At 36.1% G+C, this 21,465-nt stretch overlaps 2 non-coding genes across 2 annotated transcripts; both read left to right on the top strand.

The window, feature by feature from the left end:
• Nucleotides 1-7,220: 7,220 nt before the first annotated feature.
• On the top strand, nucleotides 7,221-7,327 carry LOC136228392 (small nucleolar RNA R71). Its single transcript, XR_010688709.1, has one exon. It is a non-coding gene; the product is annotated as a small nucleolar RNA R71 (small nucleolar RNA).
• Nucleotides 7,328-16,952: 9,625 nt separating this feature from the next.
• On the top strand, nucleotides 16,953-17,059 carry LOC136228393 (small nucleolar RNA R71). Its single transcript, XR_010688710.1, has one exon. It is a non-coding gene; the product is annotated as a small nucleolar RNA R71 (small nucleolar RNA).
• The last annotated feature ends 4,406 nt before the right edge of the window (nucleotides 17,060-21,465 follow it).

The raw sequence follows: 21,465 nt of genomic DNA, 5'->3' as shown, positions 1-21,465 counted from the left end.
GTTTTACATCGTGGTTTATTTTATGTTGATAAAAATATACCAAATAACAAAAATGAAAATAAGCAAATTTTGCTTGGTAACCTAAAAGAGATGAATAATAATTCCATAGATAAACAATCAGAATTTAATTCAAAATATTTATGGCATCTCCGTCTAGGACATATTTCTAGTAATAGACTCACTAAGTTGGATAAGATGAGAATTTTGAATCTAAATTCTCAATCTGATTATTCAACATGTGAATCATGTTTACAGGGAAAAATGACTAGAAAACCATTTGTGGGACAAATGAAGAGAGCCATTGAAATATTAGAATTAATACATTCTGATGTTTGCGGGCCATTTAATGAAATAGCTCGTGGAGGTTATCACTACTTCGTAACCTTTATTGATGATAAATCAAGATATGGTTATTTGTATTTAATGAAATACAAATATGAAGTTTTTGAAAAACTCAAAGAATTCAAAGCCGAAGTAGAAAATCAAATTGGGAAAAATATTAAATCACTAAGGTCGGACCGAGGTGGTTAATATATGAGTACTGAATTTGATGATTTCCTCAAGGAAAATGGAATTATCTCTAAACTCACTCCTCCTTACACACCACAACTAAATGGAGTATCTGAAAGGAGGAATCAGACTTTGTTGGACATGGTTCGATCGATGATGAGTTATACTGATTTGCCTATCTCATTCTGGGGATATGCAATTGAGACAGCACTTTACATTCTCAACCGTGTTCCTTCTAAATCTGTTTCTACCACACCATATGAAATATGGACTGGAAGGGCACCACTTTTGAATCATGTTAAAATTTGGGGTTGCCCTGCTTATATAAAAAAGCAGAAAATAGAAAAAATAGAGGAACGGTCTACGAAAGGCCGATTTGTTGGATACCCTAAATCAAAAGGATATATGGGTTATTATTTCTATCTCCCTGATGAACAAATTGTTACTATTAGTAGGGATGCCATTTTTCTTGAGAAAGAGTTTCTGCAAGAAGGTGGTAAAGGTAGAAAGATTTTATTGGATGAGGAATCATCTAATAAAGAAATCCAACATGCTGAACCAATGCAAATTGATCAGCCAGTTGAGCCTACCAAAACAACAGATATCATCACTCCAACTCTTAGGAGGTCTGAAAGGGTTTCACATCCTCCTGATATGTATGGTTTAATTACTGACCACGAATAAGAGTTATTTGTTTTTGGTAGTACTGACCATCCTGATGATCCAGTTACTTATGAAAAAGCAGTATGTGATACTGACTCTTCTAAGTGGTTAGAAGCAATGCAAAGTGAGATTGATTCCATGTATAAGAATGAAGTTTGGGAACTTGTTACCCCACCTGAAGGAATAGTTCCTATAGGTTGTAAGTGGGTATTCAAACGCAAACTGAATTCTGAAGGAATTGTGGATACTTATAAAGCAAGGCTTGTGGCGAAAGGTTATCGCCAACGGGAGGGAATTGATTTTGAAGAAACATTCTCTCCTGTAGCTATGTTTAAAAGTATTCGAATAATCTTATCTATTACAACACACTTTGATTTTGAGATTTGGCAAATGGATGTTAAAACTGCATTTCTCAATGGATTTATTGAAGAAGAAATCTATATGGAACAACCGAAGGGTTTTATATCCAAGGAAAGTTCTCAAGTGTGTAAGCTTAAGAGATCCATTTATGGACTTAAGCAAGCTTCAAGGAGTTGGAATAAAAGATTTGATGAAGCCATACAGGGTTATGAGTTTGTCAAAAATCTTGATGAGCCATGTGTCTACAAGAAGGTTAGTGGGAGAGCTATCACTTTCCTTGTCTTGTATGTTGATGATATTCTGTTAATTGGGAATGACATTGGTATGTTAACTAATGTTAAGGTCTGGTTATCCTCTACCTTCTCTATGAAAGATTTGGGAGAAGCCGCCTATATTCTTGGAATTAAGCTTTATAGAAATAGAGCTAAAAGAATATTAGGGCTATCTCAAAAACTCTATTTGGAGAAAATTCTAAAGAGATTTAGAATGGAAGACTCCAAAAGAGGATTGATACCTGTTAGACATGGTTTGCAACTCTCCATGGAGCAATCACCTAAGACTCCAGCGGAGAGAGCAGAAATGGCCAAGATTCCTTATGCTTCTGCTATAGGAAGTCTAATGTATGCTATGTTGTGTACAAGGCCAGACATTGCATTTCCTGTCAGTCTAACAAGCAGATATCAATCAAATCCAGGTATGGCTCACTGGATTGATGTTAAGGCTATCTTTAAGTACTTGAGAAGAACTAAAGATATGATCTTAACATATGGAGGAGGTGATCTGTTAATTGAAGGCCTTACAGATTCTAGCTTTCAATCAGATAAGGAGTAGCTTATATCCACTTCAGGATATGTGTTTACATGTAATGGAGCTGCAGTTGTTTGGAAGAGTTCTAAACAAGATACTGTAGCTGATTCCACTACTGAGGCTGAATATATTGATGCCTCAAGTGCCGCTAAAGAAGCAGTGTGGTTGAAGAACTTTATCACCGAACTTGGTGTGGTTCCTTCTATTGTTAGTCCAATCCCTTTGTATTGCGATAACAATGGAGCGATTGCACAATCCAATGAACCAAGGTCTCACAAGAACTTCAAACACGTGCTTAGGCGGTATCACTTAATCAGAGAGATTGTTGGACGAGGAGATATCTCGGTGCAGAAAATAGCATCAGCTGATAATCCAGCTGATCCATTTACTAAGCCAATGACTCAGTCACAGTTAGACCGTCATCTTGAGAAGATAGGTCTTAAATATTGTACTGAATGGCTCTAGTGCTAGTGGGAGATTGTAAGTGTTGTATGCCCTAGACCATTCCTTTTGTATATTATACAGGGTGAATTTTGTATCCAAATGGCAGTTAATAAAATATGTATTCATGTGTAATTATTTGTATTGTTTAATTACTTAATGAATATACATATTAGTCCAAAGATTATTTACAAAGAGATAATATTATTAAGAGTTAATAATAATGAGATATATTTCTTTGGTAAAATAATAATCTTAAATGTTCATAGTCGGTGGATAATGAATTGGACACTCATCTATCCTTAGACTATCACCTCTGTTTATTTTCTCGGTTAGTACGAGATATTAATCGGAAACAGAAAATCTCATTCTGTTTGATATGATGATATCAGAATAAATATGTGGACATTCAAAGAGGTGAATGGTTGAACTGTGACGTTAGATAATGATTGCACAAAGGTTTACTCCTAGTCAACATAATTATTATCTAGGTCATAATAGTGCATATAGTCCTTTGACTTGAGGAAACTTAGTTGTTCTTGCGCAAGTAATTATAGTTTGTTCCTGCTTTGTACTAGGATCTTAATTCTGGTAATCCGGCAGTGAAATCGCTATAGTTAGTTGTGTAGTGTAACATGAGTTTGCTAATAGAGGATTCATTACTCTAAGTAAATAGAGATAAATCCTAAGATAGTTATTGATTGGTTTTTTGATGGAATGAGTTCCTGGCCAGGACAATAAGACTCATATGATGAGATAAGTATCAAAGAATGGTTCTTTGATAAGAGTCTTATTTTATCAAAGACTTAATCAATATTTCTTAGTATCTTGACAATTAGAGCTTGACACTTTGTGGCTCTAGTCAAGATCAGGATTTTTAATGAAATGACTTTAGTGCATGGTAATTATGACCGATGGTTCATAATTAGTTTAATTATGAATTTACTTCAAGTAACTTCATTCCTTAATTGGGACGTCATGGCGCAGTGTGTTAGCTGGAGATCATGACCTTTAGAAGACTATAAGTATATATAAGCTAAGCTTATATAGGATACACTTGTAGTACAAGGAATTGGATTCCTAACATAATTAATAAGTGTTATTATTATGCCTCTAATGCCAGTTAAAGATGAACCTAGAAAGTCACACACATACAAGTTGTTTGTATCAAGCTTTAGTTAAATTGATTAATTAAAAGTGTTTTAATTAATTGATTGACACAATTGAATATGTCAATGGGATTGACAAAACATTCTAACACTGTTTGATATTCAATTGAGGAAATTATAAATTATTATTCTTGCTCAATTTAAATTGATGGTTTTTTCCAAATACAATAGTCAAGTGTTGTCTGTTGGAATTTAAAGGTGTGTTAAATTAGCCCCTCTAAGATATTATTAAAGGATATAATAGTAATTAATTAAGTAATTAATTAATTATTATTATATATATTATAAATTAATAATAAAATAATAATTATTATATTAATTTATTATATATATATATATATATATATAACATGCAGGACACGTAGTGTCCTAGTACATGTTGTGTTTCAATCCACAATGGATTGAAACAAAGTCTCCATATATATATCAAAAGATATATATATATATGTAGACTAAGAGATAATAATACGAAAAAGGAAGAACAGGAGATACGATTTTTGCGGTTTAAAAAAATCGGATCCGGAATCAGTTTTTGATTTTGAGCAAGATTAATCAATTTCTTCGAGGCTTGATCTAATCAACTTAGTGGACTGACTAGAGGCTTCACCACTAGAGAAGCTTTAATACCCGATTGGAATCTACAAGAGGTATTTATTCCAATCTCGTAGTATAAATATCAATTTGATTATTGAAGAACTTAATGATCTTGGTTAAGGATTTGGTGTCAAACATCGGATGTTTGACTGTTTATCAGAGTGATTGGATCACACTGATTGTTTGTTTAGGGAAATTTTTTGAAATTCGTCTCCTAAATACCAACATGCTTCCGCTTCAAATCCTTCAAAAGTTGTCTTCTCTTGATCTTCACTATGGATTGCAATTTGATTGTACCCTGAGTACCCGTCAAGGAAACAATAAAATGCATACCCTGCTAAACGTTCTAGCATCTGATCAATGAAGGGCAAAGGGAAATGATCCTTCCTTGTGGCCTCGTTGAGCTTCCAGTAGTCCACACAAACTCGCCATCCTGTTATGGTTCTTGTGGGGACCAACTCATTTTTCTCATTGAGAACCACTGTGGTTCCTCCCTTCTTCGGCACAACATGAACAGGGCTCGTCCATATACTATCGGAAATGGGGTAAATGATTCCTGCATCCAACAGCGTGATCACCTCTTTTCGCACAACCTCCTTCATGTGGGGGTTCAGTCTGCGCTGTGGCTGGATAGACAGCTTGTTATCCTTCTCCATCAGAATTCTATGAACGCAGACTGTTGGGCTAATACCCTTGATATCATCAATTTTCCATGCAATCGCAACCTTGTTCCTTCGCAGTACCTCCATGAGTTGAGCTTTCTAATCAGGGGTTAGCTTTGAAGATATAATCACCGGGCTTCCGCTAGGTGGTTCCAGAAACGCATACTCTAGGTGTGATGGTAAAGGTTTTAGTTCTAGTTTAGTCAATGGCATAGTGGGTATTTTAGGTGGTTCTTGATGAGTGGGAACAGTAGGATTTAGAAGAGGTGTAGGCAAGTTGGTCTCAATGGAACATCCTGTTCCTTCACATAAATTCACTTCTTCTCCTAAAAGAGCCTCCAGAGTGTCCTGTCCCTGTTCCTGCAAAGTGGAAAGACTTTGGAAATCATCTAAGAAACAACATGTGTCATCACTAGTGTTAGCTCGTCTCATAGCCTCATTCATTTTGAAAATGATTTCCTCCCCATTAATTCTTAAAAATAGTTGTCCCTCTCCCACATCTATCAATGCTTTACCCGTTGCTATAAACGATCTACCCAAGATAATAGGAACATGCAGGTCCTCATCAATATCCATTATGATGAAATCAACCGGCAATATGAATTTTTCTACTTTGACCAAGACATCTTCCACTACTCCCCTAGGGTAACATACCAACCGGTCAGCTAACTGAATGGACATTCTGGTTGGTTGTGGTTCTCCTAATCCTAGCTTAGCATACACAGAATATGACATAAGGTTTATGCTAGCTCCTAGGTCACATAGTGCATTTTCAATATTTAACTTGCCAATTGAACAGGGAATAGAAAAACTCCCTGGATCCTTCAGCTTTTTCGGAAGCTGCTGCTTGTTCTGGAGTATTGAAGAACAGTCCCTGTTTAGTTGGATCATCGAGATGTTTTCCAGCTTTTTCTTGTTTGACAAGATATCTTTTAAGAAATTTGCATATGTCAGCATCTGGGCAAGTGCTTCCACGAAGGGAATGTTGATATGCAACTTCCTCAAGGTGTCTAGCACCTTAGAATTTTGCTCTTCAAGCTTCTTGTTTATCAACCTCGTCGGATAAGGTACATGTGGAACATAGGGTGGAGGTGGTTTGTACCTCTTTCCTTGTTCCTCCTGGTCTTGATCAATGGTTAATTCTACCCCGACGAGTTCTTCTTGACTAGGAACAGTTTGTTTCTCTTGATCTTCAGCATTTTGAGAGGTTCCTGCACACTCAGCATTTTCATCAGTAGAAAAAGTTGGTTGAGTTTGCTTACCAGATCTCAAAGTGATTGCCATGACATCTCCTTTGGGGTTTGGTTCGGTATTACTTGGCATTATCCCTTTTCCTTTGGATGTAGATGCAGCTAGTTGATGGACTTGAGTCTCCAGATTTTTAATTGACGCTTGCGTCTGCTTCATGAATTGCATCATCATGGTCTTCATGTCCAGTTCTATATCTTCATTTGGTGGAACAGGCTGTGTGTAGTGTTGTTGAGGTTGCCTCTGATACTGTCCTCCTTGTTGCTGCTGATACCTTGGTTGTTCTTGATTAGGCTGCCCTGTCCATCCGAAGTTCGGATGATTTCTTGTGGCTGGGTTATAGGTATTTGAGTATGGGTGTGGTGGGTTTCTTTGATTATATCCAGCATAATCACATTGTTCTTGTTCACCCTTCCCTTGTTTGACTCCGGGACAATTTATGTTGAAATGAGGTCCTCCACAAAAATCACAAACGTCATTGAATGGTGGTTCGCTGTGAATGGATGATACATTAATCTTGCTGACCTGCTTTGCAAGCTGTTCCACATGGGTGGTTAGTTTCGACACAACATCATCATTCCCTGCTCTTTTTCCTTCACTCCTGGTGGAGTGCCAATTATAGCTCGTGCTCACGACTCTCTCAATAAGGTTGTACAAGCCTTGTGGCTCAAGATCTTCAGGATTACCATTGGCAATGGATTCGATCTGGATTTTATAAATGTTGGTGACTCCATTGTAAAAATTCTGCACTTGCATCCACATGGGGATGCCATGATTTGGTACCCTTCTTAATAATTCCTTGTACCTTTCCCATGCCTCGGCTAAGGATTCATCTTCTTCCTGCACGAAATGGGATACCTCATTTCTGAGTTTAATTGCCTGTCTAGGTGGAAAATATTTCATCAGAAAAGCGTTGGCCATTTCTTCCCAAGTGGTGATTGTTCCTGGCTGTAAGTTCTTCAACCAGTTCTTTGCTTTGTCTTTGAGGGAAAAAGGAAACAACTTTAGCCTGATCACATCATCGGAAACTCCTCGGTTTGATCTGAAAGTGTTGCACAGTGTGATGAACTCCTGGATATGCCCGTTTGGATCTTCTGACTGGTATCCATTGAATTGTACTACTTCCAGCAATATTTGTATCATAGATGCTTTCACTTCAAACATGTTGTTCCCTTCGTTAGGCAACACAATGCACGATGAGTGTCCTTCCGTGGTCGGCCTCGAATAGTCTCTGATCCTCATAACTGGAGGATTGTTATTCTCTCCTTCTTCTTCCTGATTAGGTTGGACTGGTTGTTTGGGTGGTACTCTTCCAGCCATCCTTCTTTCTCTTTGTCGCTCTCTTTGTCTTGCACGTCGGGCTCCTGCTCGGTTTCGTCTACACGTTCTCTCTAATTCGAGATTGATAGGAAAAACTAGAGGTCCAGCTCTGCGCATAAACAAATGGAGAACACCTTCTGGCTGCACTATTTAGCTAAAAAAACACCTTGTTTCACAGAAATTTTCAAATAAATTTTGTTGCTTTCAATCCCAGGCAACGACGCCAAAAACTTGTTGTCCTCCGAACAGACTCTAGCAAGTGCACTAGATACAAGTAATAAAGTGATAAGTTGAGTATCGTCTCCACAGGGATTGATGACCAAATGTTACTAGAAAAACGTTGCAAAACAGGGTGTTCGTGGTGTGTGAATTCTTTATAGTGAGAGATATAGTGAATAAGTGACAGAATCAATGATTTAGCTTATAAAAATGATTACTGGATAATGATAAAACAAGTAGAACAGGCCAGGCACAGCGGAACAGGTTACCTTAAGTCCCTAAACACCATATTTATTCATGAATGACACAAAGTGAAGTCAAGGTCTCTGCTTTAATGCTCACTTAAGTCAACTCTCGTGTGTTCTTAAGATTCTAAGACTTACTACAACCATAAGCATCCCTAAGGTTGGTTCTTTCTTGCATTACGACTGAAACAGCATTTCAATAAAGAAAACCCTTGATACAACCACCTAACAACTCTGCTTCGGGGTTGGATGTTTGATGAAAAGTTCGGTGAAGATGAAAGCAGTTCTCTTTCATTCATCTAGCACTAACATACATGCATAAGCAATGGAATAGAAAGCTTCATCAAACACTTCATAAATTAACAACATTCATTCATAAATAGAAATTAGGAAACTTACATAACGGGCCATAACTGGCCGAACCTATTCAAAATGACTACTCGTGATTCATAAGAAACAAAAACGGGAAGGACCGAAGTAAGAAATAAGTGAGCTCGTTCAAGAGCCGAAATATTCAAAAAAGGGACATATCCATGGTAGGAAGACATATCATAATCGGCCAATTCTCCACGTGCACCCAATACTAAAGCGGTAATAAAATTACCTAGAGGGACTTGAGTAGTGTGAGCCCTCGAAGCACGATACAAATTATCAAATAGCATGCCAATGCTATCAACCCGTAAACCTTTAAACAAGCAATCAATAACTAACAAATCCCGAACTTGAATTTTGGAGCTCTCAACACGACCAAACAACGAAAAACTTAAGAATTTGTGTAAGAAAAACAAACAATTGTCCCTAATCATCTTGCTTGAAGTATTTTTCGAATTAAAATAGGCTTGCCCCGAAAGAGTATTCCAAATGGTGTCATTATCAAAATCCTTAGGCTTGTCAAAGAAATTACTAGTAGGAAAACCGAACATATTTCCCATTGCTTCATAATCAATAGTGTAAGTTACACCATTGTTTCTAAAAGTGATGAAATTCCTCTTCTTATCAATTTGCAAGGTAACCAAAAATTCCACAATGTACTCTGTAATGTTAGGAAATTTCATTGAAGGAAAAGTATGCCAACCTAAAGTATTAAGGTAAGCATTAATCCGAGTAGAGAAATTTAACTCTCTTACCGAATCGAAATCAAAGAAATGCATGTCAACAAACTCCCTCTTTGCACTTGAAAAATGAGTGAAGCGAGCGGCCTCTTCCTCGGAAGCTATATCAAAATAAGCTCCACAACGAATACGAAGGCGATTTGCTTCCGTAACCTTAGGTTTGGTTCTGGCAACTTTGGTTCTAGGCATGATGGTGTGTGTTAGGGTTTGAAAATAGAGAAGAAGAGATGTAGAGAGAATAGCAAAAGATTGAAGAAGAGTTTGGGAATGGTAAGGGTTAATGAATGAAAGAGTAGGTAGATGAAAGGGGTAATTGATTGTGAATAGTGTATGAATAAATTGGGAAGAGTAAAAGTTGTGTATTGGGAAGAGTTTAGAGTGAGGGATTGGGTAAAAATTGAGGTGATGTGATGTTTGTGTAAGGAGTATGTATATATAGGGTTGAATAGGGTGATTTATAGGTAGATTAGGAATAGGAATAAGCTTAATTTAGTGCAAAAATCAGACTCCACCGGCCATACATCACGCGTGTCATTCTCGGTCGCGACACGTCATTTTCAGAGAGAAAATCTCTCTGAAAACTTCATGTTTTCGCTGAACTTACCGAGAATAATTAATTCTCGGCTGAGAATCTGCCCCTGGTGGCTGATTATCGCGCATACTAACTCCATTCGTGCAATTTTCTGAGTAATTATGTCCTGAAACTAATTAAAACTGTACATGTACTCAAAAATACAAATTAAAAAACATTAAATACAAGGAAAACCAAAGGTTTATCCTTATTAATTAGGAAAATAATGAGACATGAATGCCTTAATTAGGGTTAATGAATCATTAATGTACATTAAAGCATATAAGTTAAATGAACCATCTTAAATGTAATTAAATGTAAGTTTATGTATGTATTAATTCATTGTTTGAAACCTTAAACTGTTAAACACAAGCAAATGAATTAATTATGATACAGATACATAAATTAATGAAATTATGGATAGCAAGTTCAAACGGATATATGTGTTAATCATTATGGAAGATCATATAAGTTCATTAAAATCATTATCATGTTCATATTGAATAATGATTAGAAGTCATTAACATGAAATGGATTTAATACAGATTGATTCATTATTGTATAGAAATTGGAACAAATATATAAACCAGAATCAAATTAAGAAATGAACTGAAATGAATTGAAATTTTATTTCATAACACATATTTACAAATTTAACAAAAACATATATACAAAGAAAAATTAATAACGAAACAAACACAAACTAAAACAAATAAAACCTAAATAACTGAAACTAAATATTCATCCCGCGGAATTGGGATTCGTCTTGCCCTATAACGTTCAATCTTCATCTGCATGAAGATCTGTCTTTCTTCTGCAGAAAGAAATCTTGGGCCAACCCGAAAGATATGTTTCACGAGGCCCTTTTTTTCAAAAATTCATAATCCATCATTGGAAACGGTTCTGCATCAGTCCAAGGAACAGATGTTGCGCCGTTGGCTCCCAATATTATGCCACATATAATATTCCCATATCCAATCTTCTTTTCTTTGGAACGAGATTCGGCAATCAAACCTTCCATCAATATTTTGGAAGAATTGACGGTGTTGCTTTGAAATATGTCGCCTAAGACATACAAGTCGGTGTCTTGGACCATACTGCTGCCAGTTCGTCCAAATAAACTATGACATAGGAACTTATGCAAATAAAGCATTGAATTGGAGTGGATGCATTTATTGTAGGCGAGACTCGGATTGAAACGCTAGAATCCCGTTAACATCCTCCAAATGTCTCTGGAAGTTATATCTCTGCCATGATGGTGATATGAAGTATCCCGTGGTGGGAAACCAAACCATGCATATAATTCAGGGTAACCGAAGGTGAAAGTTTCGCCATCTTTGCAAAAACTAAGACGAACCCGATGCTTATTCACGAAGCGTACTGTACATAAGAATTCAAGGATCCAATCTCCGATGATTGGAAACTTCATGTGGGCGAATTTGGTCCAGCCCAAATTCTCTAAATAGCGATTCATATCATCGCTAATCCCAAGTTCATCATTCAAGAACTCATCCATGTACAACATTCCTACAAATATAACATAACGGAGTCGGTAATAACGTCTTTCTTCATCATGGTTATAGATGGGAAATGGTGTACCATAGCATTCTGATAAATCAATACGCTTATGGCGTGCAGCAACAATCTTCTTAGAAGATTTGTGTTTGGTAGTCATGGTGTTTTTGAGGAACAAAAAGGTTTCTGTAACTTTGTTGAAAATGGTGTTTTAGAATATCAGATTTTTGTCTGACAGAGATGAATAGAAAATGTAAGTAACAGAGATCTGAACCTCTTGCATTATCTATAGGGATCATAAGACGAAATAGTGTCTTTTTGATGCGAAAAAGCATAAAATCAGACCTCTTTGAGTTGAAGAAACTCAATTTTTCGAGTTTGAATAGCTATGTCTGCAGGAGGAAGAAGAAACAGGTCTAATGGTGCTGGAAGTGCCCGTGTCGCGATTGAGAATGCTGATTCTCGGTCGCGACACGCTGATTTTCTCTTGGAAATTAGGCGTCGAAACCCATATATTCCGATTCTCGGCCGAGAATAAAAATTCTCGGTAAGATCAGAAAATCTCTTACCTTCTTAGACAATTTTGAAAGTGTGAATTCTCAACTGAGATTCCTGGAATCTCGACCGAGAATTGCTGAATTTATTCTAATTCGAACTATTTACCTAAAATCTGATTAAAAACATGACTTAAATATATTTTTATGCATCTAAAACTTGACATAAACTCATCTAATAACTAAAAATCATAAAAATGAAATGTGTAAAAATAAAAATAAAATAAAATAAAAAATAAAATCTAAACTAAAAATTTTTAAAAAAAATCAAAACAAGAATATATATGAAAATTAACGAATTAATCTTCATGAAATTTTGTTACAAACTTAATTTCTCTAGTTTGAGCGTTTTCATAATAAATTTTGCATCTATTACCATTAACCTTAAAACGAACTCCATTAAGTCCTTCAAGTTCTAAAGATCCATAGGCGAATGTTTTAACGACTAAAAATGGTCCTGTCCATCTAGACTTAAGTTTACCTGGGAATAACCGGAGCCGTGAATTAAACAACAGCACCTTATCTCCAACGCTAAAGCTTTTGACTTTAATTTTGGCATCGTGCCATTTTTTCACTTTCTCTTTATATATTTTTCCATTTTCGTAAGATAAATGACGTAATTCATCCAACTCGTTTAAGTCGAGCAAACGTTTCTTACCTGCTTGTTGTAAATCATAGTTAAGTGCTTTAATAGCCCAATAAGCTTTATGCTCTAATTCTACTGGCAAATGACATGCTTTCCCATACACTAATCGGTATGGTGTCATTCCTATTGGTGTTTTAAATGCAGTACGGTATGCCCATAACGCATTGTTAAGTTTACAAGACCAGTCTCTCCTTGAAGACGAAACTGTTTTTTCTAAAATCCACTTGAGTTCCCTATTTGATATCTCCGCTTGACCATTCGATTGAGGATGGTATGGCATAGATACGCGGTGGTGTACTCCATATTTTCTCATAAGCGATTCAAAACTTCGGTTTATGAAATGGGTACCTCCATCACTTATCATGACTTTAGGGCATCCAAATCTACAAAATATATCTTCAAGAAACTTAACGACAATCTTGGCATCATTCGTCGGGGTTGCAATTGCTTCAACCCACTTTGAAACATAATCTACGGCTACTAAAATATAAGTTTTACCAAAAGAAGGGGGAAAAGGTCCCATGAAATCGATTCCCCACACGTCGAAGATTTCAACTTCTAATATGTTTGTGAGAGGCATCTCATCTTTCCTTCCTAAATTCCCAGTTCTTTGACATTTGTCACACCGAATAACAAATGAACGAACGTCTTTAAATAATGTAGGCCAAAAGAATCCGCATTCTAATATCCTAGCTACTATTTTGCTTACGCCGATATGCCCTCCATAAGAACTTGAATGGCATTCTGAAATTATAGACTTGTATTCATTTTCACTAACGCATTTCCTAATTATTTCCATCACCACATGTTTTGAACAAGAAATGATCTTCCTAAAAATATTACTTAACATCGAAAAAGAATTTCTTCTTTTGTTGGAAACTTAACCCTTTTGGAACAATGTTAGCTGCGAGATAATTTGCTATATCCGCATACCATGGTGACATGACACTTTTTTTATCTGATAGAGATATTCATCGGGGAAATCATCTCGTATACCAATAGTTTCACCTATAGGACCGTTTTCATCTTCAAGTCTTGTTAGATGATCGGCGACAAGGTTTTCTACTCCCTTTTTGTCTTTAATTTCTATATCAAATTCTTGTAATAACAAAACCCATCTAATCAGACGCGGTTTTGCATCTTTCTTAGCAAATAGATACCTTAAAGCTGCGTGATCGGTATATATAATAACTTTAGATCCTAGCAGATACAACCTAAACTTATCATATGCAAAAACTACCGCTAGCATTTCTTTTTCGGTTGTGGTATAATTTAATTGAGCACCAGATAGTGTGTGACTGGCATAATAAATAACATGAAGCTTCTTATCCTTCCTTTGACCTAAAACACATCCTACGGCTAAGTCACTTGCATCACACATGATTTCAAAAGGTAAATCCCAATCGGGTTTAGCAATTATGGGTGCACTGACTAAAGCCGCTTTCAATGTTTCAAAAGCTTTAACACAATCTTCATTAAAATCAAAGGTTGAATCTTTCATGAGCAAATTAGTAAGTGGTTTGGAAATTACAGAAAAGTTTTTAATAAATCTTCTGTAAAAACCTGCATGTCCTAAAAATGACCGTACTCCCTTAACAGTAGTTGGAGGGGGTAATTTTTCTATCACTGAAGTTTTTGCTCTATCCATTTCTAATCCTTTTTCAGATATTTTATGACCTAAAACAATTCCCTCGTCAACCATGAAATGACATTTTTCCCAGTTTAACACTAAATTCGTCTCCTCACATCTAGACAAAACTTTATCTAAGTTTCCTAAACATGCTTCAAAAGAATCTCCATAAACTGAAAAATCATCCATAAAAACTTCCATGATATCTTCAATGAAATCGTTAAAAATTGCAGTCATACAACGTTGAAATGTTGTTGGTGCGTTACATAAACCAAAGGGCATTATCCTATATGCAAAGGTTCCATAAGGACATGTGAAGGTTGTTTTATCTTGGTCATCCGGGTAAATATAAATTTGAAAGAATCCGGAATAACCATCTAGAAAACAATAAAAAGCATGACCGGCTATCCTTTCGATCATTTGATCAATGAAAGGTAGAGGAAAATGATCTTTCCTGGTTGCTTTGTTTAGGTTCCTATAATCTATACAAACCCTCCAACCGGTGGTGGTTCGCGTAGGTATTAATTCACCTTCATCATTCCTGACAACATCATTCCTGACAACAGTTATGCCTCCCTTTTTAGGTACACAATGGATTGGACTAACCCATTCACTATCCGAGATAGGATAAATGATTCCATTGTCTAAAAGTTTAGTAATCTCATTTTTGTCTACTTCTTTCATGTAAGGATTTAAGCGTCTTTGCCTATCCGCTTTAGGTGGCTTATCTTCTTCTAAGTGAATTCTGTGCATTACAATACTAGGATTAATTCCTTTTAAGTCTGAAATTTTCCATCCCATACTTCTTATCCTATTTCTAACAACTTCTTTCAATTTTTCTTCTTGAGCTTTAGTTAACTTGTTAGAGATAATTATAGGTAGAGAATCGCCTTCGCCTAAGAAAGCGTACCTCAAATGGTTTGGTAACTCTTTAAGTTCTAATTTAGGGGGTATTACAATTGAAGGCGAAACTGGTCCATCTTCTCGAATCAAAGGCTCTGGGTCCTTATCTTCTAATTCTTCTCCCATTATAGGTTCTATTATTTCTTCTTTTTGAATAATGTCATTGACACATTCTTCAACTAAGTCAAGTTTCATACAAGCGAATTCCTCCATAGGATATTTCATTGCTTTGTTCATATTAAACTCGATCTTATCTTCTCCTATCCTTAAAACTACTTTCCCTTCTGACACATCAACTAGAGCATGTCCCGTGTTCATAAATGGTCTACCAAAAATTAGTGGACAATTAACGTCATATGCAAAGTCTAATATAACGAAATCGGTGGGAAAAATAAATTTGTCAACTTTAACTAAAACGTCCTCAGTTATACCATATGGTCTATTAGTGGTTTGATCTGCTAATTGCAAAACCATATTGGTATGTTTGATATCTTCTTCTAAACCTAACTTATTAAAAATAGACAACGACATTAAGTTTATACTTGCTCCTAAATCACAAAGACAACTTGGGAATTCAATATCTCCCAACTTACATGGAATGGTAAAACATCCGGGATCTTTGAGTTTAATAGGCAAATTGCTTGACACTATTGAACTACAGTCCTCAGTTAGCGAAATGGATGAAATTCCTTCCCAACTAATTTTCTTTGAAATTAAATCCTTTAAGAACTTACGATAGTTAGGAATTTGCGTAATTGCATCCATAAACGTCAAATTAATGTGCAAATTTTTAAGTTTATCCAAAAATGTTAAAAGTTGTTTGTCATAGTCCTTATTTCGGACTTTGTGTGGAAAAGATGGTTTGGGTATAAATGTTTTTGTACTTGAGTCAATTGGTGAACTTTCTGTGTTTAATGTATCTTCTTTGGATATTGGTAAATCAGTTCCTGGTAAAGTTGAATCTCTGGGAATTTCCGGACCTAAGTAATTTTTCCATGAACGAAGAGTGATAGCCTTTACATGCTCTTTCGGATTTTCCTCCGTATGGCTGGGAAGACTTCCCTCTTTTCGGGATGGAATTGATTTAGCAATTTGTCCAATTTGAACCTCCAAATTATGGATGCTAGATGAGTGGTTTTTAATAAGCTGATCAAATTTATTCTCGATCCGTTTAAAACCATCGTCGTGATTACTTATTTTTCCACCGATAGCATCTATAAATTTGTCAATTTTAGAAGATAAAGTGCTAATCGTATCTCTTGATTGATTTTGATAATTATTGGTACAATTTTGATTAGCAATTGCATTATTATTATTATTATCTTTCCAGTTAAAGTTAGGATGATTCCTCCATCCAGGATTATAAGTATTAGAATAAGGATTATTAGTTTGGTTTTGCCCTTTGACAAAATTTACCTGTTCAATTTCGCTCATACCTTCATAATCCACATCCGTTTGGATTGGATTACCATTAGCATCGCATGGTGCCATAAACCTATCAATTTTGTGCGATAAAGCAGAAAATTGGGCTTGTAACATCGCAACTGGATCGAGATTCACTATACCTTTAACAGATGATGTGGTTGAGGATGATGGTTTTGCCACCGGTATGTGTCCACGTTCCGCGGGCCACATACTGCTGTTGATTGCCATTTCCTCCAAAAGTTCTCTTGCTTGGGCTGATGTCTTCTTCATAAATAACCCTCTCGACACAGCATCTAATGAACCTCTAGTTGCAGGGTTTAATCCATTATAAAATGTTTACATTAAAAGTGCATCGGGCAATTAGTGGTGTGGGCATAAACGTTGAAGTTCTTTAAAACGTTCCCAAGCTTCATAAAGAGTTTCATTATCATTTTGAGAAAAAGATGTTAACTCTTTTATGACTCTTGCGGTTTTTGCTAAAGGAAAATATTTTGATAAAAACGGTTGGGCAAGTTGGTCCCTAGTTTCAAATGTTGCGCCTGGCATAGAAGTTAACCACTCTTTGGCTCTATCCTTCAAAGTGAAAGGAAAAAGGCGAAGTTTGATTGCTTCGGCAGTCACATCTGTTATTTTAAAAGTGTCGCAAATTTCTAAGAAATTTGTCAAGTGGGTGTTAGGATTTTCATTAGGCAACCCATAAAATGTTACATTATTTTGCAACATATTAAGCAATGCTGGCTTAATTTCAAATTGGTTTGCATTTATTTGGGGTCTAACTATGCTATTTGTTACACCGGCCACTCCTGGCCTAGCGTAATCCATAAGTGTTGCCATATTTTCTGGTTGTGGTTCTGAATTTTGTTTATTTTTATTTTTCTTTTTAATCGTCTTTTCAATTTCTGGGTCTAGCAGTTTTGGTGGGATGCCTGAACTTCGAGAACTGCGCATGAACTTGAAATCTTACATGAACCGAAACTACCTTCAAAACAAAATTTGAAAAATAAATATGTTAGTAAATTAAAATTAATAAATTACAAAAGTTAAAATAAGTATGTATAAACCTAGATTCGAAATAAAACACGAAAAATCTAAATTTTTGTTAAAAATTTTGGCGTTCCCCGGCAACGGCGCCAAAAACTTGTTGAGCGATTTCCGCAAGTGCACGGTTTCGCTTGTAGTAATAAAAAGATATCGATCCCACAGGGAACATTTTTCAACAAAAACTTATTTATGTGTAGATTAAATACGACTTAAGGTTTATATAAATAGATAATCGTTATTTGAAATTGGTTTTGAGATTGATTGAATAAGAATTAGGATAGAATATGTAGAATGTTAGAAATCAATTCTGTTTTGAGAATGAATTACAAAACAGAAACGTTTAGTGTTTAAAATAAGAGAATAATTGTGTTCGTTTGTATTAAGCAAAGAAAACAACTTTAAACTTTGTATGAATTATGAAAATGTAATAACGTAAACTCCTTCAATTAAAAGGATTTGAACCACAGACAATCTTCCTACGGTCGGGATAGATTGCTACCTTAATTAAATTAACACTTATTTGCATAAGAATTAATCTGCCTAAGTGTTCAACAAAGTTTCCTTGTAAAGATATTGAATTTAACTACGTGTTAATGAAAACACCAGAACTCACTTCGGATCAATTACAAAAGTGCTACATAAAAATTTATTGAATTGCATGAACTTTATTAGATGAAGTATGAATTTGATACCAGTTTACAGAGAATGAAAAGCATGTAAGCATTCGAACGACATTAGAGTTTCGGGTCGTCAATCCTTTCCTCAAACCTCGTTTTAGAGTCTGTCAGGCTCCGGGGTCGAATCCGCTACTTAATCTTCTCGCTGAATCTTCGGAATAGAGACGGGTACTTCTACTACCAAAATGTAAACTAATATTGAACTAATCTTAATCTAAATCTAAATGCTACTGTATTTGTAATTATTTATTAAACAATGTGTGTACATCATATTGCTTTTTACAAAATCGAACTTCTAACTTTGAATCGTTTGACTCAGAACTTCTGCATTAATTCTGTACTAAATCTTAACTCTAAAAATCATATCTTCAATTCAGAAATCAACTCTTTATTTATAGATGTTGAAGAGTCGAGTCTAAGGAACGTGTCTGCTGCGAAGAGACGTTCTTATCCAATTGAACGGACGCGTATATTTGAAAACGAACAAGTGTATGTTGTGCTGCCTGAAAATCTGAACTTACCGAGAATGGAAATTCTCGGCCGAGAATGGGGAAACAGTTTTTCAGCCTTCGAACGAAAGGGAGGAATGCATGGGCGACGCATGTCGCGATCGAGAATGGAGGATTCTCGGTCGCGACACGGGTAATTATTTCTATTTCTGACTTCGTTCCTCGTCTTCGTTTTGGTGCGTTTGATTTTCGTCGTCTTTGACTTCTTTTGTAGGGTTTTTCCTTCATTTTTGACCTCTTTTCGTTCCTATTTGGAATTTACCGAATATTTAAGTACCTTGCATGAAAGAAACATATTCGAACGTAAAAGTACTTGAAATAGATATAAACAGCACAAATTCATATCAAAACTGATGTAAATATTAATGATATTTTAGGTATATTTTGGGCTTAACAGTGGATATCTGTTTAGGAAGACTGCAATAGAAGCGTATAAGATGATCAATGAACTGGCAAGGAAGAGTGTGCAGTGGCAAGAGGAGAAACTCGTTGGCCCCTCAAGGCAGCGGGTATTTGCTGTGGAGGACCAGGATCAGAACCCAGTTGTTACGAAGCTGAGCAAGAAGATGGACGTCTTGTTGGCAAAATTCAGCCAACCTCCCACCTGTGTGCATTGTGGCGGCGACCACCATGGAAAGGACTGTCAAGAAGGTAGCCCTTTCACTGGAGATGGGATGGAGATGGTCAATTACGTTGGGGGACAACAAAGGTACAATCAGAACTACAATAATTACAACCCCAATAACTACAACTCCTACAATAACAACAACAATTACAGGAGGCCTCAGCACCCAAACTTATCTTACGGGAGCTCAAACCAAAACGTGTTAAGGCCTCCTAACGGTTTTGTCCAGGAGCATAGAGAGCAGGGGCTTGGCATGCCCCCATATCAGCAGCAGAACCAAGGTCCTATCCACCTTCCAAGGAGCCTGATGAGGTGGTGACTCTCCTGAAAGAAATCTCGGCCAGCCTTGCTAACAATGAAGCCTTCTGTAAGGATCTGAGCAATTAGGTACCTCAGATCAACAGGGACAGACAGGAAAGGCTGCAAGGTTCTCTCCCAAGCACAACGGATAAGAATCCAAAGATCCTGAGGAAGGATTAAGTAACGGGGAAAATCGGGTTTTACCGGTTTTGATTCAAATTTAAACAATCTTTTATGCTTTTAGTCTTTATTCTATTTTTCATGAATATTGTTTGATTGCTTTGATTTTTTCCTTTATATCTGTTTTCGTTTGTCGAATTTGAACTCCTCATGTATGTTTGCTACTTTCTCTATAAAAAAAAATTCGCGATTTTTCGCCCCCGGGGTGCCCAGCTCGCCGAGCTAGGCGCTGTCACCCAGCTCGCCAAGCTGCTCGGTCGAGCTGGCCAGCTCGGCCGAGATGGGCGATCAGTTCGGGAATTTTCCCAAACTTAAAAAAATATATAAAATTAAAACAGAATGTTCACCCCCCTTCTTCTTTCCTTCTTCTTTCTTTCTTCTCTCTTTTCTCTTCTTCTCCCTTTCAAAACCCCTAACCCCCAAATCCTTGATTCTCACCCGAAATCAACAAGTAAGGTATGGATTCTTATCTATTTTTGATTTCAAGCATGATTCTAACATTAGTTTTTAGTTTAGACTCTTTATTTTTGATTTTTAAGTAAACCTAGGTTTTAGGATTTAACCTAGGCTTTAGGATTTTCTTTCTTTTTTTCAATTTTTTACTTTCTTTGCTTGTCTCTCTTAGTTTCCTTGCAAATTAATGACTTCTTGATGATTGATATTAGCTTTGAGCATGATTTTGAGTTTCTAATTTGTGTTTTTGAAGAAATTGCTCAAATTGGGTATTTTCTCCATTTAAGCTCGAAATTCGACTATGCGATTTATAGTCGAAACCTTGACAATAGGACTCTATTTCACATCCATAACATATATTGGTCGCTGGGCCTCGTTAATTTTACACGTATTAAGAGTTACATGTCAATTTCTAATTGTTAGAGACCAAAGCAACCAATTTTCAAAAATCGTTGCCGTAAAATCATTGCATTAGCAATTATTTTCTGTTGCTCATGTTTATGTAAGTCTAATGCAACGATTATGTATAAAGTGTTGCATTTGTTTTACATTTAATTGTTTAATTTTAACTAAGGCAACAATAATATGACATTTACGTCATGTCGTTGCCTTATTTAACTAAGGTTAACCTTGCATTTTGGTCCTTAAGTTTCTAGCTTTAGAATTAATCATGTTTTGTGAGTTGATTATTTGGGTGATTAAGTATTACTAACTAACTATATGTATATTAGCATATTTTGACTAGTCCATTTTTTGTTACCCTTCTTATTCTCAGGAATCTATGGGCGTAAAAGGAAATGACAAAATCATTGCAGAAGATGAGGTTGAGTCCGACGTCGAATTCATTGACTCACTACAAGATAAGTATGAATCCCTTTTTGGTTTGACTTGTGAGGAAGAGGGGGAGAAGTATGAACGCTTTGCAAAGCAAAAACATACCCCCGAATCATCATTGATCAAACTTACTTAGCGTCTCTAGGACTAGATAAGGATTTCAAGAAAATCCAACAGGCTCAAGGTTGGTACCACCTGGCCACGAGAAAAACTGTCGCTTACGACAATTATACACTAGAGTTCCTAAGTGCC

This window comes from Euphorbia lathyris, chromosome 4 (genome assembly GCF_963576675.1).
Source record: "Euphorbia lathyris chromosome 4, ddEupLath1.1, whole genome shotgun sequence".
Classification (NCBI taxonomy): domain Eukaryota; kingdom Viridiplantae; phylum Streptophyta; class Magnoliopsida; order Malpighiales; family Euphorbiaceae; genus Euphorbia; species Euphorbia lathyris.
This window is presented reverse-complemented; position numbering and strand designations above follow the sequence as displayed.